We start from the raw sequence: 13,860 nt of genomic DNA, 5'->3' as shown, positions 1-13,860 counted from the left end.
GGGCATTTTTTCACCATTTTTTCACTGACTTCTGTCTTTGTCACTGTGTGGTGATCGAAGCTGAGAAAGAGGTTGGTACTGGCCGAATCTACAAACCGCACTGCATCAGATGGCAGAAAGGGGGTCGGGGCTGGACAGATAAGCTCGTCGGAGCCCAACGAAACCTCTGGTCGGCATTTTTTTCCCCTTTCTTTCGCTTTCCTTTTCTCTGGAAGCCTCTAGCATGGAAGATGTTGGCAAGCTCTGCATCAGGTTCTGCCGAATGCGCCATCTATCTCGTTGGGCGTCGTCGTTTGTTTCGTTGGAGCCACCGGCCGCCTCGCTGAATGCTTCTGATTGATGAGATAGAGAAGGGGCTTTGAGGTGGCTAGGGTTTTCTGTAAACATCATAACGATGTTTATATACTAGGGAAACTGGATCGGGTCTCGACTCGATCCAGAATACCCAATTTTCCTCAGATCCGAAAGCAATAATCAAGTCCGGGTCTGGACCCGGGTCGGTTATTTTGGGATCCATGGACCTGAAGTCCAAAAACACTGGGTATGTCTATTCCAGAACATGGTGTTCTAGAACGTTTTGAACGCCCAGTTCGACTGTCCGAGAACATGGTGTTTTGGAACGACCAGAATGCTGCCGAACAGTTGTCCTGGGAACAGACAGAACGACCCGGAATGAACCGTATCGTTTCATGTGGCTTCTGAGATCGATATAGGGCATTCCGGGACCGGTTATAAGTGAATTTAAACTGGTTCCTGGGGTTTTTGAGTCGGTTCTTTCACTTGGCATGACTGTTTTTTTCGTTTTGAGACTGTTCTGAGGGTGTTTCCTTTACGGTTCATCAAGTTTCAAACCGATTCATTTATTTTTCTGGGACTATTCATCTTGTTTTGGATTGGTTCATGGATTCTGAGGCTGACATATATGTTTTAGAGCATGCATAACATACTTTTATAAGGCATATTTAGTTATTTTACTGATTCATTATGGTTTTGAACCAGTTTTAATACTTGTGTACATGCCTCCATTGGTGTTATGCATGTTCATGCATATGTATACACATTTATTAATGCATAAAGATATGTGTAATATTGTCTTTTAATATGCATGATTATTTAAGCATTCGCATCAGTGTTAATATAGGGATTAACATGGAATTTGCATTTGTATGTATTTGCTTTCACCCAAGTGAACTGATGTATATTTTTGCAAATGTCTAGTTAGAATTTTTTTTTAATAATGAAATTGTATTGGTCTCGTAAAATAATGTGTCATTCAAAGATGGTATTGTTATGTTCAGAAGCTAGTAGGATAAAATGAAGGAAGTGTCTCCCAGCACATGAGATGTGTAGCACCCAAAGGTACCATATCGATTGCCTCTGGGTACATGTTCTCTCAGTTTTATCGAATAGTAGGAGGCGAAGTGCATTTGCGTATTATAGGTACAAACCAAAGTGGGACCATAATGACCCCTGGCACTTGCCTATGAAAAAGTAAATAATTAAGAGCCTTATTCATGTATTTATCTTTCCATTTACATGCCTCATTACGTGCAATAATATTTTCTTTTGTCTATGTAGTGCCTAATACAATTTTTGGCTCATCTATTATCTTTTTTCTCAATGATTCTAATTTCTCAGAATGGAAAGAAACAATTTTATTTACTTTAGGGTACATGGATTTAGACCTTGCCCTTAGAAAAAAAGAACCTGTTGAACTAACACCTATTAGCACTCTGGAACATAAATTCGATTTTGAAAAGTGAAAGCGTTCTAACCGCCTCAGTCTGTTTTTGCTGCGGTCTAGGGTTGCTAAGAACATAAGAAATGTCATTCCCACATGTAAGACTGTAAAGGATTTTCTGGCTGCTATAGAGGCACAGTTCGTGAGTTCCAACAAGGCTAGGGCCAGTACTCTTATGTCTAAGTTAACATTTATGAGATATATGAATGAGAGAAACAACCGACAATACATACTAGAAATGAGAAACATAGCCACACAGCTTAATGATATGAAGCTGACTATCTCAGACTTCTTCCTTGTCCACCTCATTATGGCATTATTGTCAGTTGAGTACGGTTCTTTTAAAATCTCCTACAACACACATAATGATGAATGAACTTTTAATGATCTTCTGTCCAAGTGTGTTGAGGAAAATGAGAGGTTGAAGGGTGAGAAGGTGCATAGTGCACATATAGCTTCTCATAAGATTCAACAGAAGAGTGGACCGAAAAAAAATCTTTAAAGAAAAAACCCAAGAAAAAGTTAGTCTCCCAGCCCAACCAAGCACATGCTAAGTCTGATGTTCTTGCAATAAAGTGTTTTTTCTGCAAAAAGAAGGGACATAAGAAGGCAGAGTGCGTAAAGTACCAGTTCTGGTTGAGCAAGAAAGGTAACTTGTCATTTGCTTCTCATGAATGTAATTTGATTGATGTTCCAATCAATAGTTGATAGATTGACTCAGGTGCCACTATGCACATTGTCAATTCTCTGCAGGCATTTCTGAACAAGAGGAAACCAACAAGTCATGAAAACAACATCTTCTCCTAAATAAGATATGGTCTCATGTGTAGGCTGTTGAGACCTGCAAAATAGTATTAGATAGTGGTTTCATTTTAGATTTGAAAGATACTTTTTACGTTCCATCCTATAGCAGAAATTTTATTTCTGTATCAAGACTTGATAAATTTGGATATTGTATGAAGTTTGAACATTCCAAATTATATATCAATAAAGATAATGTCTTGATTGATTTTGCATTATTGTGTGATGGATTGTATCGTCTGAAAACCCAAATCTATATCCAGGAAACTCTTAATACTAATCAAGTAATTGGCAATAAGTGTAACCTGATATATGATCAATGTAACGCCCAAACTTTTTTTTTAGTAAAAATTTTAGAGTAAATTTTTTTTTTTTTTTGAAATAGCGGAAGTGCGAAAAACACAAGTCGGGCGCATTACAGGGTAAAACAGAGAAGTACTAAATATACCATTCATTAATTGGAACATTAATGTCATTATTTACATCCCATAACAGAAATGTAAATCTACTAATCAGAGTTCAAACATAAAATACTGAATAAATGAGATCTCTTGGCTTTATCCAAAACGACACCCCGATGCTCCAATTAGTTGCTACCTGAAAAACATTTAAAGCAGAAGGGTCAGACTCCCCTGTCTGCGTAAGAAGCATTATATTTATATGTGGTGCTCAGTGACCTGTGTACAAATATGTGCAAGTACTGCAGATATAACTGGCATGGAAGTTTATAACATTCTAAGAAGATGATTATGCTTTCTAATTCATGATACAGTGCAAAAGATGACTGAACTAGAGGTATATTTATCCAAATTAGTACAAGTTGTAGATTCCACAAGTTTTACTAAAGTCAACTCAACAGAATGTAATTCTTCAGAGATAAGTTTCTAGTCAACTTAAATTATTTAATGCTTATTTTACCTTACCCTGTGGGTACGCACAGGCATAGACCTCGTAGCGGACCGAGACCATACGGGGGTCTATTATTTAATAACCCGTATGACTAACCTTACGGATATCCAAAGGGGACGGTCAGTGACAGAGAGAAAACTCCCCAGTGGCTAGAAAAAAAATTAGGATGCATCCTGTACTTCTACAGAAGACTTGGATCTACCACTTAGGACATACTGGTAGTCCTGGTCCCTTAACTTCGTGGACTGGGGACCGGGTGAGACGCCTAGCTCTCACAAGAACAAGAATGTCTACGAAGCTTGTACCACCTACCCTCTCCAAGGTAGACCATGGGTCCAGTAACATACACCATCTTTCAGGTGTACCCAGAGCCCTGAGAAACCAATAACATATATCATCTTCAGGTATACCCAGAATCCAACATATTTAATTTGTATGTGTATACATTTTCATTCTTGTTTGTTTGGATCCAGTAACATACATCTTCTTTCAGATGTACCCAGAACCCTGAGAAACCAGTAACATATACCATCTTTCAGGTATACCCAGAATCCCATATTTAATTTATATGTGTATAAATTTTCATTCTTGTTTGTTTGAATCCAGTAACATACATCTTCTTTCAGATGTACCCAGAACCCTGGGAAACCAGTAACATATACCATCTTTCAAGTATACCCCGAATCCCATATTTAGGTTATGTGTGCATATTTTTAATTTTATTTATTCTTATATGCAAGTCATTGCACCACAGGGGACTTTCAAAACCCCAACTCATACTCAGGTTGATCTTAGTATATGCACATTACCCATCAAATGCCCCAAAGGCACCAACCACAATTTCTCATAATTCTGGTTCAACTTTGTGTCGAGTACTTAAACATTCGGCATTTTCAGTTTTGTTTATGAGCTTGAGTGTATGTTCCGTACCCCCATTGGTTATGCCGCAACATGACATTATCCAACTTCATCATGTGTGTTCCATGTATTGGACATAATCCTAAAGTCTATATGTGAATCACATATTTAGTTTACCATCGAAATTATTTCCTTCATAGATATTTCAGTTGCATTTCACCTAAAAAGTCTTTAGAAACTTTTCTAAAAGAACCCTTCATGAAAATCATTTTAGAAAACTCTTTACTCAATTTTTCATGTTTATTAGTCGACCAATAGGCTCACCGGTCGACCAACCTTTTTGCTTCAAATCTTCTAAGCAAAACGTTATTTTTTATAAAATTAGTCGACCAAAGAATTTATCAGTCGACGAGACAGAATGTCTGTTTTCTGGAAAATTTTAGCAGCAATCGACTGAAGGGTTTATCAGTCGACTAATCATAAAATTAGTCGACCGAAAGTTTTATCAGTCGACCGGACAGAATGTCCGTTTTCTGGAAAGATTTAGCAGCAGTCGACTGAAGGGTTTATCAGTCGACTGAACAGAATATCAATTTTCTGGAAATTTTAGCATCAGTCGACTGAAGGTTTTATCAGTCGACTGATCAGAATATCTGTTTTCTGGAAAATTTTTAGCATCAGTCGACTGAACAGAATGTCTGTTTCCTGGAAATTTTAGCAGTAGTCGACTGAAGGTTTTATCAGTCGACTGAACATATTATCAGTCGACTAACTATTGTTCCAGTCGACTAATTTTGCCGTTTTTCTGTAACGTTTAAAAGGGTGTATCCTTTTATTTTTCAAACATTTTGATCATTCTAAATGGACTGTTTTGCCACCCCTTTCATCCTCAATGCATGGGATCTTTCAACTATAAATATGAGTGCATTCCACACTCAAAAACATCAAATCCAATCGAATTACCCAATAGGAATGGTATATCTTTATTTTACCATGATGTGAAATAGCAATCACGTATCCATAACTTCAGACTTGATTAAAATCATTCAATCTACAAAGTGTAAAAGGTGTATTGAACAAGAAAATACAACCAAACAATAATTTCAGGAATAAAAATCTGAGATACATAAGGTTCCACGCCATTCACCTACTTTATTTTGTTTAGATCTTGAATCCGTCATGGCTAACGCCCACACCAGAAATATATGCATTTCCCTACATAGATTCGAACTGTAGGTTTTGATATGAGTACTACATGTCACCAGGCATACACATAGGAACATAATGCCCTTACAAAGAACACCCCAGTGCCCCAACGTTGGCCATGGGTGAGAACCATCGGCTGAACCACTACATATTGACCTATTGGCGAGTAGGTGTTTCAGCTCATGCCACCTGGGTTTCGAGGCCCTAAACATACCTACATATAGGTGGTCCTTGTCGCGTAAACTCCATGATATTGCAACATAGATGTGCAACAAGGCATCAACCACTTACATACAAATAGCAATGCTCCTTACCTCTTTGGAGTCTCACGACGGCAAGGTTGTAACCCCTTCTCTTCGTTAGAGCGGCACCCCACGTTGATAATGGATGTTCACGCGTTCAGCAAGGGAGGTCCACACAGTCCAACAATGGAGGTCGACCACCACCGTGAGAGAGAGATACGTCTAATGTAACTCCTTACCAAAAATCTCTCATTTAACTCCTCTATCTAGGGAGAAGTTACCAAATTTTCAAAGCATTAAATCTTCACCCAAATCTCACGTTTTTGGTGGGTGATGTCTATTTCCAACAATGCCCCCTCCTCTCTTTGGCATGATTTCCTCTAACTTCCCTCACTATTTGCTTTATGGGTATCCCTCTTCCATGTCACCTGGGATTCTCCTCAATCCTTGGTAGAGCTAGATGAAAAAGGCCAAAAATTTAGGCTTAACATAATCCCACGTTTTTACCCTTTTCACCAAGGTAGAAATAATCACTTTCTTGAAAAAAAATAATTTGTGCACAGGGGGTTTTGAACTTGGGTGGTGGTATCACACACCGTGTGTCCTACCACAACACCACACCATCACTTGGTGTTTATTTTTGCAAAAAATTCTCTTTATGTCACAATGGGACATTTTTCCTTGTTGATAGATTCCTTTTGTTTTCATATGGATTTTTCACCCGTTTGGTCTAAACTTGCACTCGCTTACTCTAATCATTTTTCGGATCTCACGTTATCATTCTGAAACCATCAGGTTTCCCATTGGGCCCCGTAAGTCGGGTCGGATCATCGGATCTCGCCAAGATCTGAATCCAAAACCACTTGTGAGAGTTTGCTATCGGTTTCGTTCTAGAAACCACAAGTCATAAAAATTGCACTGCCTAACTTAAAATCTTACTATTTCACATAACTGCTCCCTTTTATTCATTTAGAATTTCATAAATTTCATGGGTTTTACAATCAATCTTATATTCTTTGGCGTCGTCATTTAGGACACATCTCGAAAGAGAGAGTCCAACGACTTGTGAAAGAAGGGATCTTGGGATCCTTAGATTTCACAGATAATGAACCATGTTTGGACTGCATTAAGGCTAAACAAACAAACACATATAAGAAAAATACCAAAAGAAGTGATAAATTAGTGAAAATCATTCGTACCGACGTATATGGACCGTTTACCCCATGTTTTACGGGCCAAAAGTATTTTATCGCTTTTATTGATAATTATTCTCGTTTTATGTATTTGTATCTCCTATTTGAAAAATATAAGGTCTATTAAGTTTTCAAAGACTTCAAGAAAGAGATAGAAAAACAAACAAGGAGAATAATCAAAATTGTAAGATTCGATAGAGGTGGAGAATACTAAGGGCAATTTACTGATATGGGACAACAAAAAGGACCATTAACTCATTTTCTGAAGGAAGAGGGCATTGTCTCTCAATACACCATGCTCGATAGTATATATCAGAATCATGTAGCCGAAAGGGGAAATCGAACACTTAAGAAAATGATCCGAGTAATGATGAATTATTCAACATTACCTGTAACCTTGTGGGTGAAACTCTAAGGACAGTTGTGCATATTTTGAACAAGGTTTCTACAAAAGTCGTTTCAAAAACTCCTTTTGAGTTATGGACAAGTAGGAAGCATTCCCTTACTTACATGCACAAATAGGGTTGTCGTGCAGAGGCTAAACTTTATAACCCCCACATAAAGGCTTTTGACCCTAGAACAACTAGTAGTTTCTTCATTGGTTATCCAGAAAGATCAAAGGGTTACAAGTTTTATTGTCCATCCCATACACCACATATAGTAGAAATGAATAAGGCAAGAGTTCTAGAAAATGATTCTATTGAGAAAGATGCATTACAAAACCTTAATTTTGATGAATCTCAAGATAAGGATAAAATCCCTGAGATGAATGATAAATTGCCTATCATTTTTCAACCAAGTGTTTAACCCACATGTGATGCACCCATTACAGAAGAATCATTAGTGGATAATGCTAGAGAACATATACAGAAGGATCAGGAACCTCCGTCTGTATGGAGATCCACTAGAGTTAGAAGATATGCTATTCATCCATATTACGTAGTGTATTTACAAGAGCCCGTAAATCTCATAGATAATGATCTCACAATATTTATGGAAGTTGTTGAAAGTAAGCAATCCTCACTTTGGATTGAGGCAATGAAAGAAGAGCTAGACTCTATGGCCAAAAATAAAGTGTAGAACCTTGTTACATTACCTAGGGGAGTCAAACCTATTGGGTGTAAATGAGTCTTTAAGACCAAAAGAAACTCCAAAGGTAATGTTGATAAGTATAAAGCAAGGCTTGTTGCAAAAGGTTTTACCCAAATGGAAGGCATTGACTACAGTGAGACTCTTTTGCCTGTCTCAACTAAAGAGTCAATACGGATTGTACTTGCCCTAGCAGCTCATTTAGATTTAGAGCTACACCAAATGGATGTAAAAACAACTTTTCTAAATGGTAAACTTGATGAGAAAGTTTATATGGATCAACCTCAAGGTTTCTCTAAAGGTGAGTTTGAACATTTGGTTTGCAAGTTAAATAAGTCATTATATGGACTTAAATAGGCCTTCCGCCAATGATACATTAAATTTATCGAAGTCATTCTGACTTTTGGATTTACAGAAAACATCATTGACTTATGTGTTCCTCAAGACAAATGTGAGTAAGTTCATAATCATGGTTTTATATGTAGATGACATATTACTTACAACAAACGATAATGTCATGCTCACAAAAAACCAAGGAGTTTCTTTCCCTTCATTTTGAGATGAAGGACATGGGAGAGGTTGCTTTTGTTCTCAGTATAGAGATTCGTCGAGACAGAGCAAAAGGTGTTTTAGGCCTCTCTCAAAGAACCTATATAAATAAAATTCTCAAAAGGTATGGGATGGATAATTGTTCTCCTACTACAACACCCATACTTAAAGGGGATAAAATAAGCCTCAAGGTTTGTCCTCAAACTGAAGAAGACAATGCACTCATGAATCAAATACCATATGATTCAGTTGTTGGTAGCTTGCAATATGCACAGACCTACACCCGACCTAACATATCCTATGCAGTTGGGGTTCTTGGCAGATTTCAGTCGAATCCAGGTTACGCCCATTGGATAACTGCAAAGAAGGTCATGCAGTATTTACAAGAGACAAAAGATTATATATTGACCTATAGGAGATCAGAGCACCTTGAAGTGATTGGCTATTTGGATGCTGATCTAGGTGGATGTCCTGATAGTAGAAAGTCTATAACAAGATATATCTTTCTTCTTGCTGGTGGTGCCATTTCTTGGAGGAGTGAAAAGTAGTCCACTACTGCTGCACACACCATGGAGTCTGAATTCATTGCACTATTTGAGACGACGTCGCAGGCTATCTGATTGTGGTACTGTTGAGAAACTCTGTTTTGATGTCACATAATATGATACACTGTCGTATTTGATTTTATATAATATGATAATATGTCCTCTTGAAAAATGTTATATTATGACTGAATATGTTTTGCCATACATCTAACGAGTATTTGATGCAAGGATATCTCACCCAAAAAGGATGGAGACTTCCTGTTCAAGTACAATTTTAGTGCAATCATACTCCTTGAAGAAAAAGCTTGATGAGCCATGCATTCCTAAAGTTCAAATGAAGAGATCGGCTACCTCAAGATGAAGATTTTTTTTTTCTTTAGAGTCATATGTAACAGAACCTTCAGGAACATGCATATTGCATATTACATACTCATTCATAAAAACTATATCATAAAAGTATACGATAGTTTCAAAAAAGCTCCTTTTTAAAAACTAAAAATTGTACCTTCTTACAACCCTTTATGAAAAAGATATTTTGTCATGTAATAATTGTACCTTACACTATATACAAGACAACATGAAAAAGAATTGTAGGAAAAAGACAAAAACATAAAATCGGCTACACAAAGAAAAACCAATATAATATATTTTTGAAAAGACTCTAGTTACCTTCTTTAAAGAAATGTTTTTAATATAAGAAGAAGACAAAAACATAAAATCGGCTACACAAAGAAAAACAAATATAATATATTTTTGAAAAGACTCTAGTTACCTTCTTTAAAGAAATGTTTTTAATATAAGAAGAAGACAAAAACATAAAATCGGCTACACAAAGAAATACAAATATAATATGTTTTTGAAAGGACTCTAGTTACCTTTTTTTTTTCAAAACCATAGAATGTCGACTTACTTGAAGTCATCATTCTCTTTGTACAAAACATTAAATACCTCCTGTAACAAATCCTTGTTAATATCCTTCTCAAAGAATGTCGACTTTCTTTTAGTCCTCATTCTCTCTGAAGACTTTGAAAAACACAACATAAAGAAAACACTTGACATGACTATGTACAAATATATATCTCAAAGCACTCAGTGTACTTACACTCATTTAAAGTAAAGAAGTACCTATGTACCTCAAATCATTAATTAGAATAAAGACAAAACTACAATCCAACGTTCAATGTACTATTGTAAGAAATAGACTTTTTACATAAAATATGTATTACCTAAAATATTACAACGACTAGTGTACCCTATATTTTACTTTTATGGAAAAAGGCATTCTCGAATTTCTCTAAAAGATATTTTTGAAATGACATAACATTTCACATTTCAAAAAAGCTACGATTTCAAAATGTAACGACTACTTTTTCAAAAGCTATATAAACACACTCAAATAAACTATTCAATAAGAGAGAATGGAATAGACGTGTGAGCTTACAACGAGAAAAATTCTATTCATTATTTGAAAAGAGAGTCTTGAAAAAGAAAGAGAAAGAGAAAAGAAAGAGAAAGAGAAAAGAAAGAAAAGAGAAAAAGTCAAGTCCAGCTCTTTGACAAAGAGTATCTTCTGAGTGACAAACAGAACATTCTGAGAATCCTTCATTCGTGCATTCATATCTTTCTGAAGGTTCTATAGGAAGTATTGTAACTCTGTTATTCACTGTTTTCCTTCTTTGTTGAAAGAAGTAGACCTCTGTGAAAGAGGGTGTTGCCCTTCTCTGTTGAGAGAAGAAGACCTCTGTGAAAGAGGGTGTTGTCCTTCTCTGTTGAGGGAAGAAGACCTCTGAGGAAGAGGGTGTTGTACTATTTATCCGGTGACTCGGATGTTATAGTGGAAAGCTCAAGTGGTTTGCTTGGGGACTGGATGTAGGTATGGGTACTGACCGAACTAGTATAAATTCTGTGTTTTATGTGTTGTGCCTTATAGCCTGATTATTTTATTTTATCGATCTTTATCAAATTTCACTATTCACCCCCCTCTAGTGGAATTTCAGGTACTTCATATCTGAACTCAAAGTGGTTGAATCTATTGGGGGACCACTTAGGGTATATTGTGACAATGAAGCCGCTGTGTCATTTTCTAACAACAATAGGAGTACTACATTATGCAAGTATATGGAACTTTGTTGTCAAGGAAAGGACTGAGAATCAACATGTATGTATTAACAACATTGGTACCAAAGAAATGGTTGCAGATCCTCTTACTAAGGGTTTAGCCTCAGAATTATATGATGAACATGTAAAGATGATGGGTTTGTTCATTTCATTGTAGTTAGATACACATTTTGTACATGTGATCACATATTGTAATTAAGGTTGATTCTTTTATTTATATTGCATAAAAGTTTTCTATGTGTATAGAATTTTGTTGAGCAATATAAAATGGACCCGAATAGAATTAACGACAATATATTCAAGTTGTAATTCAAATAATTTGAAAACAACATATTTTTGTCCAAGTGGGAGATTGTTAATAATTTGAATCTAGATTGGATCTATTTGGATTCAGATTGGATCTATTTGGATTCAGATTGGATCTAAATATATTTTCCATAACTAACACTTATGGACGTCAAATATGCGACGATCTGAAGTAGAGATAAGTCCCATTTAGTCGTGGGCTTATCTGTAATTGTTAATCAGTTACAGAGAAATCCTTTTAGTATACCTGCATGGTTGAGGGCAGGAGGGGATAATTAGTTTTCCTAAAGGTTTCAAATACACGGTTGGGTCCCTGCTCTGTTTTCTCATTATGTGTTGTGACTCACCTAAGATAGAAAACCTAGAGGAGAAGGCTCTCCCGCTTCATTTAGACGTCCGAGTTTCATCATCGAGCAATGGCAGGGACATCAGGTACATGCGTCTTTTGTTCTATGTATTTCCAATTTTAGTACATAATGCATGTACCTATTGCTTTTAGTTTATGGGGTTGATTTGACACAACAGATTTTTATTTCCCTTCTTCCCCTTTTATGTCCTTAACAAAAACCTCTCATCCCATCCAATCGCCATCCGGTAGGTCACCACTGACAGCCACCGCGGCAACCTTGGTTGTTGGCCGGAGGTCATCCCTAACGGCTTCTCCTTGGTGGCGGGTGGGCTAGGTTTTCATATTCATAACCCTTTCCCACCACCCTCTTTCCACCGTGAGTCTTCCCACACCACATTGGGAGGAACACAGATCCCATCATTTGAAATAGGATGAGTTCCATCCTACATTCAACCATAGCCATCCAATCAATGGCTAGATGGTTCTGCTGGATGGCTAGGATTCATTGTAGGATGAAACCCATCCTATTTCAAATGATGATGAGATCCGATGTTCCAATGGGAGGGACCGAACCATTGGAAGGGGCCAAACTGGTTCATCTCAAAACCGGTTTGTTCCATTTTAATCCAGGTTCAATTTTATTTCCATTGTTTTGAAACCGGGTCATGGATTCAACATTGGTTCTCAACCATGAACAAATCCTAAACACCTATTTGAAGCCTGAGCTTAACCCAGTTTATTCCAAACGACCCCCTAAATCCTATCACCTATGGGTTAGACCCAAAATCAATATTATGTCTTCTTTTGACACATTGAGTTATATCTTGATCCATGCCAGGACCAAGCCCCAACTCTACCCAAACAGATTCTCGAGCCCCAATTCAATCAAGTTCGAGATTTCAGAGTTCACTGGACGACTTGATGCATACACTTTTCTTGAGTGGATTGAAGCCATCGAGGTTTTCACAATATCCCTGAGTATCACCTACTTATGTGGTTTGACTTTAATTTGGTAGTATGAAGTGCAAAAGAATCGTCAGAACCAAGGGATGGAGCGAGGAATGAGATAAAGTAAATGATGCTGCTCAAGTTTGCAAGGCAACCACCATTCACCTTTGATCCAAAACCTATAGAATCCTAGTTAGAAAATACCGTGTTAGAACCTAGCCAAATAAACCTTCTCTTAAACCCTACCCAAAACCTCACCAATGCCTATATCTAGTTATCTTAGGTCCAATATCTTTTAATGAATCAAAATCTATTTTATTAGATCTATCCAAACCCACTTTATAATATGTTACCTAATCCCCAAATCAACCTCAATTAGACCTTAACCAGATTTATTTTGACCAATCCTATGTAAACCTTTCTATATCCTACCCACTATCCATATCCAAACTCATACTACTCAAAACCAACTAGTTTTGAATCGTAGTGAAAATCCCCATGTCATATAATATATCCTGACCCAAAAGCAAATTAAACCCATCTTGCCCGAGCTAAACCTTCAATTTTCCTGAATCAAATCTAGTTTTCTTAGAGTGGATTATGATTTTATCACAACCATCTGCTCCAAATCTGCATGACTCATTTCACTTTTGAGCATCTCAGATTCTCATGTGGCTTTGGTTGGTTTTGGAATAATATTCCTGACCTTATCATGCCTAATGAATTAAATTTAACAAGTTCTCTTTTCTTTTTTAAGCAACAAAGACACCCTATTCTATGTCATGGATCTATAACCCACAAAGTAGAACAAAATTGAAAAAACGCAAGCAAAATCCAGACTTTAGGGCAAGTCTTCTCTAACCCAAGAATGATGTAGGAGCAGAGCAAAAAAATCAGGTCTAGCAGGATTTATTTGGATTCATTTCAGTTTTCGGATTATTTTTATCTTCTAAAACTTTGTATTTGGATATTTGGATTTTTTATTTGGATAATAGATTATTATTCA

The sequence above is a fragment of the Nuphar pumila genome, chromosome 2, assembly GCF_984573655.1.
Source record: "Nuphar pumila chromosome 2, dmNupPumi1.hap1.1, whole genome shotgun sequence".
Lineage (NCBI taxonomy): Eukaryota > Viridiplantae > Streptophyta > Magnoliopsida > Nymphaeales > Nymphaeaceae > Nuphar > Nuphar pumila.
The sequence above is the reverse complement of the archived record's forward strand: the minus strand, read 5'-3'. Positions refer to the sequence as shown.